Source organism: Panulirus ornatus, chromosome 56, assembly GCF_036320965.1.
Source record: "Panulirus ornatus isolate Po-2019 chromosome 56, ASM3632096v1, whole genome shotgun sequence".
Lineage (NCBI taxonomy): Eukaryota > Metazoa > Arthropoda > Malacostraca > Decapoda > Palinuridae > Panulirus > Panulirus ornatus.
Genome location: NC_092279.1, coordinates 17,789,129 through 17,803,284, shown reverse-complemented (window position 1 = coordinate 17,803,284; position 14,156 = coordinate 17,789,129). Strand labels below are relative to the sequence as shown.

The 14,156-nt window shown below is 46.0% G+C and overlaps 1 protein-coding gene across 2 annotated transcripts in view; it reads left to right on the top strand.

Moving 5' to 3' along the window:
- The window catches only part of LOC139765970 (Na(+)/H(+) exchanger protein 2-like), a 223,728-nt gene that overhangs the window by 131,743 nt on the left and 77,829 nt on the right, over positions 1-14,156 (top strand). The window lies entirely within an intron of this gene.

The following is a 14,156-nucleotide window of genomic DNA, read 5'->3' as shown; positions in this document are numbered from 1 at the left end:
GACCTTCAGGTTACCGCTCAAGTTTATGATTGTCTATACGTTTACTAATAGGAGCATTATCGGCGTATTTCCCTTTCTTATACAGATTACATCACTGTTATGCCCACCAATGTTTTATTTACAGTAGCTGTATGGCACCTATAATTTTTGCTGGTGTTGTTAACGTATTTAAGATACACTAAGGTACGTTGGATTTGTCCTAGGTTGGAGTCTTATGGCAATATTTTGTTTGAAGGGAGGAAATGAATTCGAACGTCTTCAGCAAGGTTGGAAAATTATGTACATTTCAAAGGCTACACAGAGTTTACCACTTAACCTTTTCACCACGAAGTTCAAGTGTGTGTTTGTGTCTTCTTGCCTAACCCTTGCCAGGATTCATACTTAGCTTCCGTATGCTATTATTCAACAAATAGTTCGTCATTTCCCAGTCCGATAACACCGTGCCAAGTTATGTCTCTGTGGTTCAGTGCAAGTTATACATGAATGGGGGCTCTTAAACCGAAAATCTGTGACAGGTAAGTGCGTTGGCGGTGGTAAGGAAACTGTGCCGGCTAGCATACTTTGTTGGTGTCAATATTATGGCCAAGTAACTGGTGTTGTAAACTCTTGATGTTGTGAGTCACTTGAACTTGACATTACTCGAGTATGTTAGACTTGAAAACGTGAGATGTTGCTCAATCTAGTGTGTTGAAATGCTGCCGTCAGCCAGTAATGTCCGTTGGCTCATGACCTTGATACCGAACTGGCTCAGTGTTGTATTTCAGAAGTATAGATATTTCATATATCAAACAAGTTAGCAATAGCAATTTGTTTTTCTTTGTGCGAAGTAATGTTTGGGTTTAGTTTTAAGAAATCGAGGCTGAGAACGGCTTCCGTATGTGGAGAATGATACGTTTGGTTTAATGTATGCTTTCGGGACGGTCGGAGGATGAATTAAGGCAATTGGTGTAATGACGAGGCTTCGGCTGTCATTACCTGCCAATGCCAGCATGTCCTTGAGCGCCATCGTTATTGAGTTTTGCCATCGTCATTGGCGTTGGTGATGGTGACTGTGGTGGTGGAAGTGTTGAATGTGGTATTGTTGGTGGTGGTGGTGGTGGTGGTCGTTGTGATGGAGATGGAGGCTGAGGCTTTCGTTATGGTGATAGAAATGTGTAAATGGAGTGGTGGTATTATGGTGGCTGTGGTGAGAGTTTTGTGAGTATTGTGTGGTAGTGATGGCGGGGATGGTAAGTTCTTGGTTGTATTAATCACTCAAGTACGACGGTACGACCCTTGAGCACGATAGTTGTAGTTGTATTAATCACTTTAGTACGACGGTACGATCCTTGAGCACAACAAGGTCCGACCTTTGGGTTGTGATGGCCAGGCCTCTTGTCCTGGTCCGTCACAAATATTGTGATGGTGAGAAGTGTTGATAGTGCATGCATGGAGGGCGATGATGATGACAGCATTATGATAATTGTAGTGTGACGTTGGAAGATGATGAGCTCAGTTCCCAATTGATGGTGATGACGAGAATGAGGAGATAATGGCGAGAAAGGCGTCAGGATGCAACGAGCGTAAGCAACACCTACGGATGTTGCCGGCGTGAGAGGCGTGACATATTTTCCTATTGTTGTTGTGTTGCCAGAACCGTTGTGGTAAGTCCGGCCCGCGCGTGGTTTGGTGCAGAGACCTTGAGCCGGGTTGGTGTTACTGTCACCTGCAGTAAGTTCGCTGGTGTGGGTAGAAGATTGAGCCCTTGTGTGGCTTCGATGTCCCTGATGCTGTTTTATGAGGTGCTGATGATTCATTCATTTTTAGGGGCTTGTACTCGCTCACGGGTTCGAATCCTGGGCGCGGCAGTCGGCCCAAGGTTGGTTGATAATTTATATATATATATATATATATATATATATATATATATATATATATATATATATATATATATATATATGTGTGTGTGTGTGTGTGTGTGTGTGTGTGTGTGTGTGTGACGGCGTCTCATGAAGCCAGCATTGCAGTATCTCAAGTTTCCCCCCTTGACCCAAGTTCCTGTCTTTTCTTACTCACACACACACACACACACACACACACCCACACACAGTCACAATGGCTCAGTGATTACCAGATGGGTGGGTGGTTGGGGGGGAACAGATGACGCATGACATGAAGGTGTTGTACCTTTTCAGACATGGCTGGGTCTTGAGGCCAGTGTTATTGCTGGTCTTTTGTTAGCGATCTGCTGGAGTGAGACTTGAATCGTACCTGAACACGCTTCACCCCTTTGAGCACGACCGTGCGACCTTATAACCACGACGGTACGACAGGTGAGCCCGACATTACTATCCCTCACCACGGAGGTACGACCCTTGGTCAGGGTAGAGGCTAGGCCATCATACCCCCAGGGGTCGTTAACCGGAGAGAGAGAGAGAGAGAGAGAGAGAGAGAGAGAGAGAGAGAGAGAGAGAGAGAGAGAGAGAGAGAGCACGGAAGCCCCGCAGCGCCCCCAGTCCTTCCTCCGTGGGAAGAGAGGACAAGAAAACACACCATCACAGCGCTCGTGTTCCTCTGTGGTGGTGGTGGTGATGTTGTTGTGGCTCTTGTGCTACGACGAGGAGGAGGAGGAGGAACCGTGTGCCACCACCGGTTGGACACGAGACTAGTACTCTTAGGCAAGAGTCAGGCCGACATTGACAGACTGTGGCTTCGCTCACAGCGTTGGAGACAGATGGTGCAGACGAGGTTATACCTGCTGCCACTGGTGCACGACAGATGTGAGGGGTTGAGAGACGCCGAGTGGAGGAAGGGAGGTGGGCGGGGCACGAGTGTTAAACTCTCCCCCTTCTCCCGTGCACACAAGTAGGTAGTCACACACACACACACACACACACACACACACACACACACACACAAGCGCTGCCAATCGTTTCTGTGTCATGTATTGTCTCTGGCTACCCATTGTGTGTCCGGTCCGCCTGTTTTTGCACGGTGCTGGGAGCCGTTTCTTAGCGTCGGACGCACCTGTATGGTAATCTCTTCATTCCTCTCTCACTCACACACACACACACACACACACACACACACACACACACACACACACACACACACACACACACACACTACGCAGACGTTGGAACATAACTCATCATGATCTCAAATGACTAATGACTTGATGCAGCGAACCGATTTCGTTTTGGTGAACATTAGAAGCAATTTTGAGACTGAAATCCAAAAAAGATATTTCGCAGTTTGATTCAGCCTCGTCGCTCGTGGTGTTGAGGGAAAACATTGTAATCAGTCAAACATGAGAGTTTCTATGTACTGATTTTTTCTTTCTTTTTTTTTTGATTATTCATTTGCGTGTTTAAGGATGGAAATTGTGGAATGAATAGGAGTCATTCATTGTCATCCACACAGGAAATGTGATCAGTTAGAACGCCAGCATCGGAACGAAGGCGAATTAAACGTTTAAAACGACGAAAATGAGAAATACGGTGGATGGTGGGTAACAATGATGTAATGTGGCGCGCAGGTAATGAACTTCCATGATTAGCTGGTCACTGCTGCTGGCTGTGAGGTAGCGGGACCCGCTTCGAGTTCGCTGTTCGAGCAGCAATCTGCCTGATGCCCAGCACAGCTGTTTATCTTCTTTTAGAGATTGGTTCATTGTTATGCCCCTTGCGTATGTAGTTGTTATTTATATGTATATATATATATATATATATATATATATATATATATATATATATATATATATATATATATATATATATATATATACATATATTTATTTATTTATTACTGTGGATCACTTTGACCTGTTTCAGGCTATGACCTGTCATTGGCTCGTCTTTGGCGACAGTTTACTTCTTCTTTTGAACTGAGGTACATGACCTAAGTAAGGTGAATCTGGCTCAAGGATGGCCAGAAATCTTCGACTTAAGACTCAAGTTGGATTCTGATTTGGCTTCAGTTTAAACATGTTTGTCAGTTTTTGTCTGGCCTGAACCTGTGTTGGACACAAGTCTGACGTGTGGTTAATTCTGACCTTTACGTGACACAGGAGCGGTGGGGACGTGTGTTCGACGTGTCTTGGGTCGACGTGGGCGTGTGCACTCGACGCGTCTTGGGTCGACGTGGACGTGTGCACTCGAAGTGTCTGGGGGGGGGGGTATTTTATACACTTCCAGTATTGAACTGAGACAACCGTCGCCCGGTATCGAGCATGACCTTAATTCACACCACGTGTGCTTAACTCTGACCTCTGATGGTACAAGACTGGTCTGAGTGGTGGGAGGTGGGGAGGTTAAGAGGGAGGTTGGGTGATACGAAAGATAAAGAGGATGTAATGAGGTGGTGAGGGGGAGGAGGTGGTGAGGGGGAGAATAGCTGTAATTTCCTATGTTATGAGGTCATGTCTGGGAGGCTTGGGGGCTATGGTTATGACCTGTTGTGGCTAGTGATCTCTGGGCTGTTGTGGTATGTTGAGTGGGGCACCAGGGGTGTGTGTGTGGGGTCAGAAAGAGGTTTGGTGTCAGGGTTGTGCTGATGGTGGTAAATCGCGTTCATTTCACGTGTTGAGCACGACGATGCGATCTTTGAGGTCGGCGACGCTGCCCTTGGGTATGATTGCCCGACCTCTGACCTGACCTTTAAGGGGTAGGGTAGGAAGAAGGGTTGGAATGGGATGGGGAGAGGGGGAGGGCAAGATTTCAGACCCCCCCATCACCGGCCTCTTCCCTCTTATCACTACTAGTCGCCCTTTACAGCACACACACACACACACACACACATATATATATATATATATATACTTATATAATATATATATATATATATATATATATATATATATATATATATATATATATATATATATAAATATATATATTTGGTGAGGATATTCCAAAAAAGGCCCAGTCCTCTGTTCTTAACGCTACCTCGCTAACGCGGGAAATGGCGAATGGTCAATTGGGAGGTGAGTTTGAATGGAGAAAAACTGGAGGAAGTGAAGTGTTTTAGATATCTGGGAGTGGATCTGTCAGCGGATGGAACCATGGAAGCGGAAGTGGATCATAGGGTGGGGGAGGGGGCGAAAATTTTGGGAGCCTTGAAAAATGTGTGGAAGTCGAGAACATTATCTCGGAAAGCAAAAATGGGTATGTTTGAAGGAATAGTGGTTCCAACAATGTTGTATGGTTGCGAGGCGTGGGCTATGGATAGAGTTGTGCGCAGGAGGATGGATGTGCTGGAAATGAGATGTTTGAGGACAATGTGTGGTGTGAGGTGGTTTGATCGAGTAAGTAACGTAAGGGTAAGAGAGATGTGTGGAAATAAAAAGAGCGTGGTTGAGAGAGCAGAAGAGGGTGTTTTGAAATGGTTTGGGCACATGGAGAGAATGAGTGAGGAAAGATTGACCAAGAGGATATATGTGTCGGAGGTGGAGGGAACGAGGAGAAGAGGGAGACCAAATTGGAGGTGGAAAGATGGAGTGAAAAGGATTTTGTGTGATCGGGGCCTGAACATGCAGGAGGGTGAAAGGAGGGCAAGGAATAGAGTGAATTGGAGCGATGTGGTATACAGGGGTTGACGTGCTGTCAGTGGATTGAATCAAGGCATGTGAAGCGTCTGGGGTAAACCATGGAAAGCTGTGTAGGTATGTATATTTGCGTGTGTGGACGTATGTATATACATGGGTATGGGGGGGGGGGGTGGTTGGGCCATTTCTTTCGTCTGTTTCCTTGCGCTACCTCGCAAACGCGGGAGACAGCGACAAAGTATAATAAAAAAATAAATAAATATATATATATATATATATATATATATATATATATATATATATATATATATATATATATATATATTCAATGGTGGTGCTACCGGACTCTACCTTCTCAGGGTTACACCGCAATTGAACAAGTCACCGTTGGCGACGCTTTATCATCACTGTCACTTGGCGAAACACAATCCAGTCTCGTCTAAGAACTTCTCACGTTAAAAAAGTTTATCTTGTCCCTGCTACTGGTTGTAGCGCAGCCTCAGAGCAGCAGGATCCTCTGAAGGGTTACTGGGGTAATAATAATCAAAATAATAATAATGATAATAACATCATTATTGTTATCATAATGATGATAGTAATAATAATACTATTATTATTATTATTATTATTATTATTATTATCATTATCATCATTATCATTATCATTATCATACAATATCACATATAACACTGGGAAAAGTAACCCCTAATTGAATTTATATTGGTTGAGAGGGAAAGATAATACGTGTTTATCACGTAAAAAAATAATAATAATAATAATAATGATAATAATAATAATAATAATAATAATAATAGTAATAGTAATAAAAATGATAATAGTAATAATAATGATAAAAATAATAAACTCCTGTGGTGATAGTTGACCCAACTCTCTACAGCAGAAAGGTTACAGGGACAGACAAGGAGAACGTAAGGAAATTAATTCTAACCTGTCGATCCCCTGGTGCGTGTGTAGAAAATATACTACTCACCTATTCTTGTGTGTGTGTGTGTGTGTGTGTGTGTGTGTGTGGAGGGGCATGCGAGACGCGGGTCGCTCAGGGGAAGGATTTGGGTGGGAGAGAATCGCTTGTCGGTTGGGTAGAAAATAATGCCTAGCTGGCAACTTGCTGGAGGTAGTGTGAATTATTATCATTATTTTTACTCGTGTGACGTCATAAGGAGTGGTGATACATAAATTGTTAAATGTCAAGTTAGTAACAGGTCAGGTAAATGCTAATAGGGACAGCACAATGGTAGAATTGTTTAAATTGACTCATGTGAACAATACACGTTCTTATATATATATATATATATATATATATATATATATATATATATATATATATATATATATATATATATATATATACATATATATATATGTTTGAAGGAATAGTAGTTCCAACAATGTTGTATGGTTGCGAGGCGTGGGCTATGGATAGAGTTGTGCGTAGGAGGATGGATGTGCTGGAAATGAGATGTTTGAGGACAATGTGTGGTGTGAGGTGGTTTGATCGAGTAAGTAACGTAAGGGTAAGAGAGATGTGTGGAAATAAAAAGAGCGTGGTTGAGAGAGCAGAAGAGGGTGTTTTGAAGTGGTTTGGGCACATGGAGAGAATGAGTGAGGAAAGATTGACCAAGAGGATATATGTGTCGGAGGTGGAGGGAACGAGGAGAAGAGGGAGACCAAATTGGAGGTGGAAAGATGGAGTGAAAAGGATTTTGTGTGATCGGGGCCTGAACATGCAGGAGGGTGAAAGGAGGGCAAGGAATAGAGTGAATTGGAGCGATGTGGTATACAGGGGTTGACGTGCTGTCAGTGGATTGAATCAAGGCATGTGAAGCGTCTGGGGTAAACCATGGAAAGCTGTGTAGGTATGAATATTTGCGTGTGTGGACGTGTGTATGTACATGTGTATGGGGGGGGGGGGGTTGGGCCATTTCTTTCGTCTGTTTCCTTGCGCTACCTCGCAAACGCGGGAGACAGCGACAAAGTATAAAAAAAAAAAAAAAAAAAAAAAAAAAAAAAAAAATATATATATATATATATAGATAGATAGATAGATAGATAGATTGGGAGATAGGTAGGTAGATTGGCATATCCATGCCATCGTTGGGGTGGGAGCTGAGTTGGTCGAATATCCTCCCCTCCTGTATTCTCACTTTGTAATACGCTAGAGTGGAAGGAGCAAAGCGTGGATGATTCCCTGAAACACCCGTAGGTGCCGCCGCTGGTGTCCACCTTAAGGCGGGGAGCAGGAAGCGAGGGAGTGGGGGTCTTTCGCCCTGTTGTTTGAATTCCATTTTCTTTGAATCGTATCCGTTACGTGTTTCTGACGTCACGCAGGAGTGTCGCCTGCATTGTCATCCTTATTATGATAATTACACACGGGGAGTAATTATCTCATAGCGGACATCGTCGAACAAGAGCTTGTTTGTGGTGGTGGTGGTTTGATTCTTAACTACGGATCGTATTAATCACTGATCACAATGAAATGTTGCATGCGCTCGCCAGGCGACGTAATCACAGTCGAAATTAATCGCTGGTCTCATAACATTGGATTAACTTTACTGCTGGCATCCAGATTTGTCGTGATCTCGGTATTAATCAGTGATAACACAGTAAGATTACTGGACAGCAGCCAGAATGATTACACTGACGATGGCCATCGCTTGATAAGTGATCATTTACGTTCATTAATCTGTTGTGATGGTAGGAAAATTTTTCTGATCACAAGATACGTTAATCATGCATCTAAGAATATGATTTTACTCTCAAGTCCAATAAAGTATAAGTGATTAATAATTCAAAAGTTACTTAAATCCGACCATGACAGTTTTTCTATGTAGATTTAAAACCACATTAATCGTTTGGGACGACGGAGGAGCAATCCTTAGGCATGAAAGGCATGCCTTTGACCTGACCTTCAGGTCAAAGGTTACGCCGTCATACCCAAGGGTCGTACGTCACAGGTCGCGCAGAAGTGGTCATACCGTCGTGATCAAGGGGTTAATCATTGAGTGAATCCTCTCTGTGTTTAGACCCAACTCAAAGATGTATAATCCCACAGAATATTGATCCTAAATCACTGATGATCATTACCACCTCACACAAGCCCCAGTGTCTCACAGCGGCATCCCCTCCCCCCTCCCCCCTCGTTTCCAGCCATATCATTTAAACAAATTGTTCAGCGCCCGGCACATCCTGCCATCCTCCACGGCCCACCCTCACAGGGCGCCAGCCACAGGCCGGGGGAGGAGGTGGGGGGGATTGAACAACAGCTCCTTGTTGAATACACCAGGACGAGGTGACCTCTGTAAAAGAGAGAGGGGGGGGGGGGAACTATTGTTGTCACACCCCCACCTCCCACCCACAGGAAGGTCAGAGGTCAAGATTCTCTCTCTCTCTCTCTCTCTCTCTCTCTCTCTCTCTCTCTCTCTCTCTCTCTCTCTCTCTCTCTCTCTCTTCGTGTGTTACATGGTGTTTTTAGGTCTTCATTATGTTGAGTGTACTGGGAATTCAGAATTGTGTGTTTGTGTATGTTTGTGTTGTGTGTGTGTGTGTGTGTGTGTGTGTGTGTGTGTGTGTGTGTGTGTTGCCCTACTGACTAAAGAGAGCTCGCCTGGGAAGCCCTACAAAGAACACACAATGAAAAAGAAATTAAGATTTATTCTCCTACTGTCTCAGTACGACTGAAGATTTGACTTACGAGGAAAGGACTTGGTTGTCCAAGAGTCCCAGGAGACACAGTGAATGAGTTAATCGTCTTACTGGTGCCAACCTGCATCCTGAGAAGAAGAAAAAACCAGTTCCAGTCCACGCACCTAGAGAGTTCCAGACTCTCTTTCCTCCAGAGGTAGAATTTACCTGGAATGAATTGTTGGTGTTGCTACCAGGCTCAGAACGAATGGTGCTGATGACCCTCGCGGTGTGAAGCAGAAGGTGTCCTCTCCCGTCCCAGGGGATATTATATTCCCATCGATAACAATGTTCCCTCTTATTTTCCCCTCCTTTTAGGTCTCAGCTCAGGTTGGGTCCTGAGCTGAGAGATAAACTAGACGCCTTTCATCATAGGGACTGACACCATTACGGTCGGGGACAGTCGAGCACGCGGTGCATCCACAGGTGGATGGGTCTCGTGAATGGGTCTCGTAGGTGAGTCTCGTAAGACGAGCCACTGGCAGCTGGTTGAAGTTCTGTTGTTGTTCTGACAGAGGGAGTCAGGATCAACAATAGAGGCCTCAATCCCTCAAGGCAAGAGATTGTATTTACGTCAGTGATATGGGAAGGTCTTCATGGATCAGGTGGGGGTTAGAGACAAATTATATAAATGTTGATGTTGCATGACACTGAGGTGAGCGAGGCTGTTCTGTGTGGCTTTTCTCATTACCTTCAAAAATGTCTTCATGTCACCTGGAAAGATGTAACCTGAGTGTGAATGGTTGTTCTTTGTCTCGACTGACAGCAAGAGGCTCCTCCTCTGCTTGAGTGTCTTATGTTTTGTCAGAAGCGTGACGCACGTGTGACGGCATTATTCATGATGGAGCCAGGGTACATCTTATGATTTCTTTACCATTCTGGTCTCGGAATGCGCAGGAGAACCGACCAACTAGCAGCTGCGGTCTTCCTCTGTTTATTGGCAAGAGAGAGAAAAAAAAAGTAGTAATCTGGACAGATTCTTAAAAAGATTTTAACTTAACTATCTTTCTTTTATAGAATTCAATCGTCGTTGCTCAGTTCCAATATGCGGTTCAGTGATCATGTAGTTTTTTATATAATTCAGTCACTGAAGCCCAGTTCCTGGATCTTTTGTGTACTCCGTTTTCTCTTTAGTGGCTTCGTCCACAGGATGGATTAAGAATGCATGGTAATACTCGACGCATTTTGTGGTTAAGTGAAGGAATAAGTGAGTAATGTGTTGAGATGGTGTGTGGATAGTGATGATGATGTATGAATGCACTGTGTGTGACTGGTGACATCGGACGTGGAAATGAATGGAGTAAGCTGAAGTTGAGGTGTTCGTGAATGTACATGAGATGGATGGGAAGTAAACGTGTGTGGATCAACCGTGTGCAGGTGGAATTGAGTGTTGTGTAGACCCCACACAGTGTGGATGGACAAGAAGCGTCATCATGCAGTATGTGGTCGTGTCTGCTCGTAACAACGCCATCTGTAGCGGGACCTGGTTGCCAAGTGGTTGGGAGGATATGAACAAAATTTGTTCTGGATCGTCGTCTCTCTCATCTTCACCCAGGGGCAACACACACACACACACACACACACCAGGGGGCAGGGTAACCTCTTGATGGAGGCGATGACGGAGGAGGAGGAGGAGGAAGTTGAATAATGGAGGCTTCTGGGAGCGCGCCCCCAGCAGCCACCATCTAGGTCAGGTATACAAGTACGTATCATTGCAACAACGTTTAGGCCGATACGAACCCTCCTCAGCTACTCTCGGAAAGCATTTCGAAGCTTAGTTCATGGGTTCATCTTCCTCACAGGGCGAATTCGAACACCTCTTTTACCGGAAATACAGGTCAGAGGTCTCCATAGGTCCCTGAAGGTCAGCTGTAGAGTGTCGTAATCATGGCTTACCTAATACCTCCAGAGGTGGAGGACGTGTTTGCGGTCATTTGGTTCGAACATTGTCGGGGTGTTGGGGTTAATCTGTGTTCGTGTGTGTCAGTGATAACAACAACGTCTGATTAAGAACCTCCCTCCTTGAAGATAGGTGACAGGCAGCCTCCAAGGGCGGGGGCAGCGCGGGTTGTCATGACATTATATGTGTTAATTAGAGGTGGGTCGCTCGGGGGCATGGGATGACATAACGGCGTTGATGCATAATGAAGTTATGGTATGAGTGAGGGTAAAGGTGGGAGGCGGGTGTATCGCGCGCCTCACCAGCAGTCGAGCAAGGTGATGGTGGTAAACACACGACTCCGGGGAACAAGTCCCAAGCCATAAATAACTCTCTCTCTCTCTCTCTCTCTCTCTCTCTCTCTCTCTCTCTCTCTCTCTCTCTCTCTCTCGACCTTTTAGCTCGACGGTACGATCTTTGAGCACGACGGGACGATCTTTGAGCACGACGGTTCGATCTTTGAGCACGACGGTACGATCCTTGAGCACGACGGTACGATCTTTGAGCACGACGGTACTATCCTTGAGCACGACGGGATGATCCTTGAGCACGACAGTACGACCCGTGACTGCTACGATCGCACGCCCCTTGGGGGTGACGGCCTGACCTTTGAACCGACTGTCACCCACTTTAAAGAACCAGTTCAAACGTCGCACGTCACTAAAGGGTTGTAAAACGTCTTGACCAAAGGGTTATACGCAAAGACGCCAGACACCTCGCCAAACACCGGTCGTATTTTCTTAAACCTGTTGACTAAGGGGGTGTGGTGTGTAGGGCTGGTTTAACCCAGCCATGATAAACGACCAGTTTAATCAGGTAAATGATAGGTACTAATCCACCGCGGACAGGGGGTGTTAATCTCCTCCCCCCCCCCCTTCTCCGTGACGTAACGCCCAGTTAGGCCTCTCGATCGCTCTTTGTCTAATTACGAATTATCTTGACCGGCTCATTTGGTCGTTTGGGGGAAGAGGGTGTGTGGTTGGAGGGGTGGGTGATGGTCGTTGCTATGGGTCGTGGATGGTTTGGGGGAGGAGGAGAGGCTCAGTCTGAGACGCCCTGACCGAAGATGACCTACACACTTGACCCCGTGACCTACACACTTGAACCCGTGACCTACACACGACCCCCGTGACCTACACATGACCCCGTGACCTTCACACGACCCCCGTGACCTACACACTTGACCCCGTGACCTTCACACGACCCCGTGACCTACACCCTTGACCCCGTGACCTACACACGAACCTATGACCTACATACGACCCCCGTAACGCACTTGTGACCCCCCCACCCCAACCCCACCTCATGACTTACTCTTGACCCTTCATGCCCTACACACGACCTATGACCCACAGATGACCCCAGGTGACTAAACTCCTCAAACCCCCAAGACCTACTCACGACCTTCCCAGTGCTTTACTCACGACCCCCATGACCTGCACACAACCCCAATCTCTACATAACGACCATTCCCTAGCCATGACCCCCCCCCCCCCCGTCTCCCCTCATCACAACAAAGCTATAGGCTCAGAACATTGTCCAGAGTCACACGAACGAGCGAAGGCAACAAGGGATGCATAAAACTCGTAAAGCCAAAAAGAAAACGGAATACGGTATCATTACTTACGAATTGGAAGGTGGAATAAGTGTTGTGTAGTGTTCTGTAGTGTACTTTACTGTACATTAGTTCAATGTAGTGCAGTGTACTATACTGTGCTGTAGTTCAATGTACTGCAGTGTACTATACTGTGCTGTAGTTCAATGTAGTGCAGTGTACTATACTGTGCTGTAGTTCAATGTACTGCAGTGTACTATACTGTGCTGTAGTTCAATGTAGCGCAGTGTACTATACTGTGCTGTAGTTCTGTGTACTGTAGTGTACTATACTGTACTGTAGTTCAGTGTACTGCAGTGTACTATACTGTATTGTAGTTCAGTGTAGTGTATACTGTAGTGCATGTTGTGCAGTGTTGCGTGTATAAATCCAGACAGATATAGAGGCACAATCTACCAGTATATTCAGGCGAATGACAGAGCCATATTTCGGAGCGCGAGACACCAGCGAGATAAGCCGCTCCGTCGAGCCTCACTGAGTATGCAAATTAAGGCAAGTTGAAGGGAAGGCCACTGGAGGGAGGGAGGGAGGAAATGGTGGAGTGTGTGTGTGGCTGACCCGAGGTGACCTGAGGTCTGTTGGATGGTGGTAGATCACCTCTACTCTGCTCTCTCTCTCTCTCTCTCTCTCTCTCTCTCTCTCTCTCTCTCTCTCTCTCTCTCTCTCTCTCTGCTGCTGGGGCTATGGCCTCCCCTCCCTCCTCACACTTGCTGCTAGTAGCCTCCTCCTCCTCCTCCTTCATAGCCTTCCCTTCCTCTTCCCCGGTGCTCTTACCAGCGTCACAGGTGTCCACCCACCCTCCCTCCGCGCACCTCTCCAGTTATTCACCTTTGTCTTAACATCGTGTTGTAATTCCTCTCTCTCTCTCTCTCTCTCTCTCTCTCTCTCTCTCTCTCTCTCTCTCTCTCTCTCTCTCTCTCTCTCTCTCTCTCCACACACACACACACACACACACACCCTCCGAGTGACGGCTTCGCCAGCGCGAACCACTGCCGCGAGTGTGTGTGTGTGTGTGTGTGTGTGTGTGTGTGTGTGTGTGTGTGTGTGTGTCTTCGCCCAGTCCCAGAGAGGCCACTGTGTGATCTCGTGTCAGGCGCCGTCCCCTTCCTTGCTCGGGGTCCTACACTGTCCTCGACACATCCTCCACCGACATCCTTTGGTGAGGTCTCCTCCACATCTCCTAGGGTCTGTCTGTCACACCCCAGCGCGTAACCCGGGTGCGCTCACCTACGGTGTTGGGTTACACACTAGAGTAGGTCTAGTGATTCTGATAAACCCATTAGACAATGAGAGAGAACTTCATTTGACATCCCCGAAGAGATGAAATGTATTCTGAATCACGCACGTTTCAGTAAAAACGAAATGCACGTTTCAGT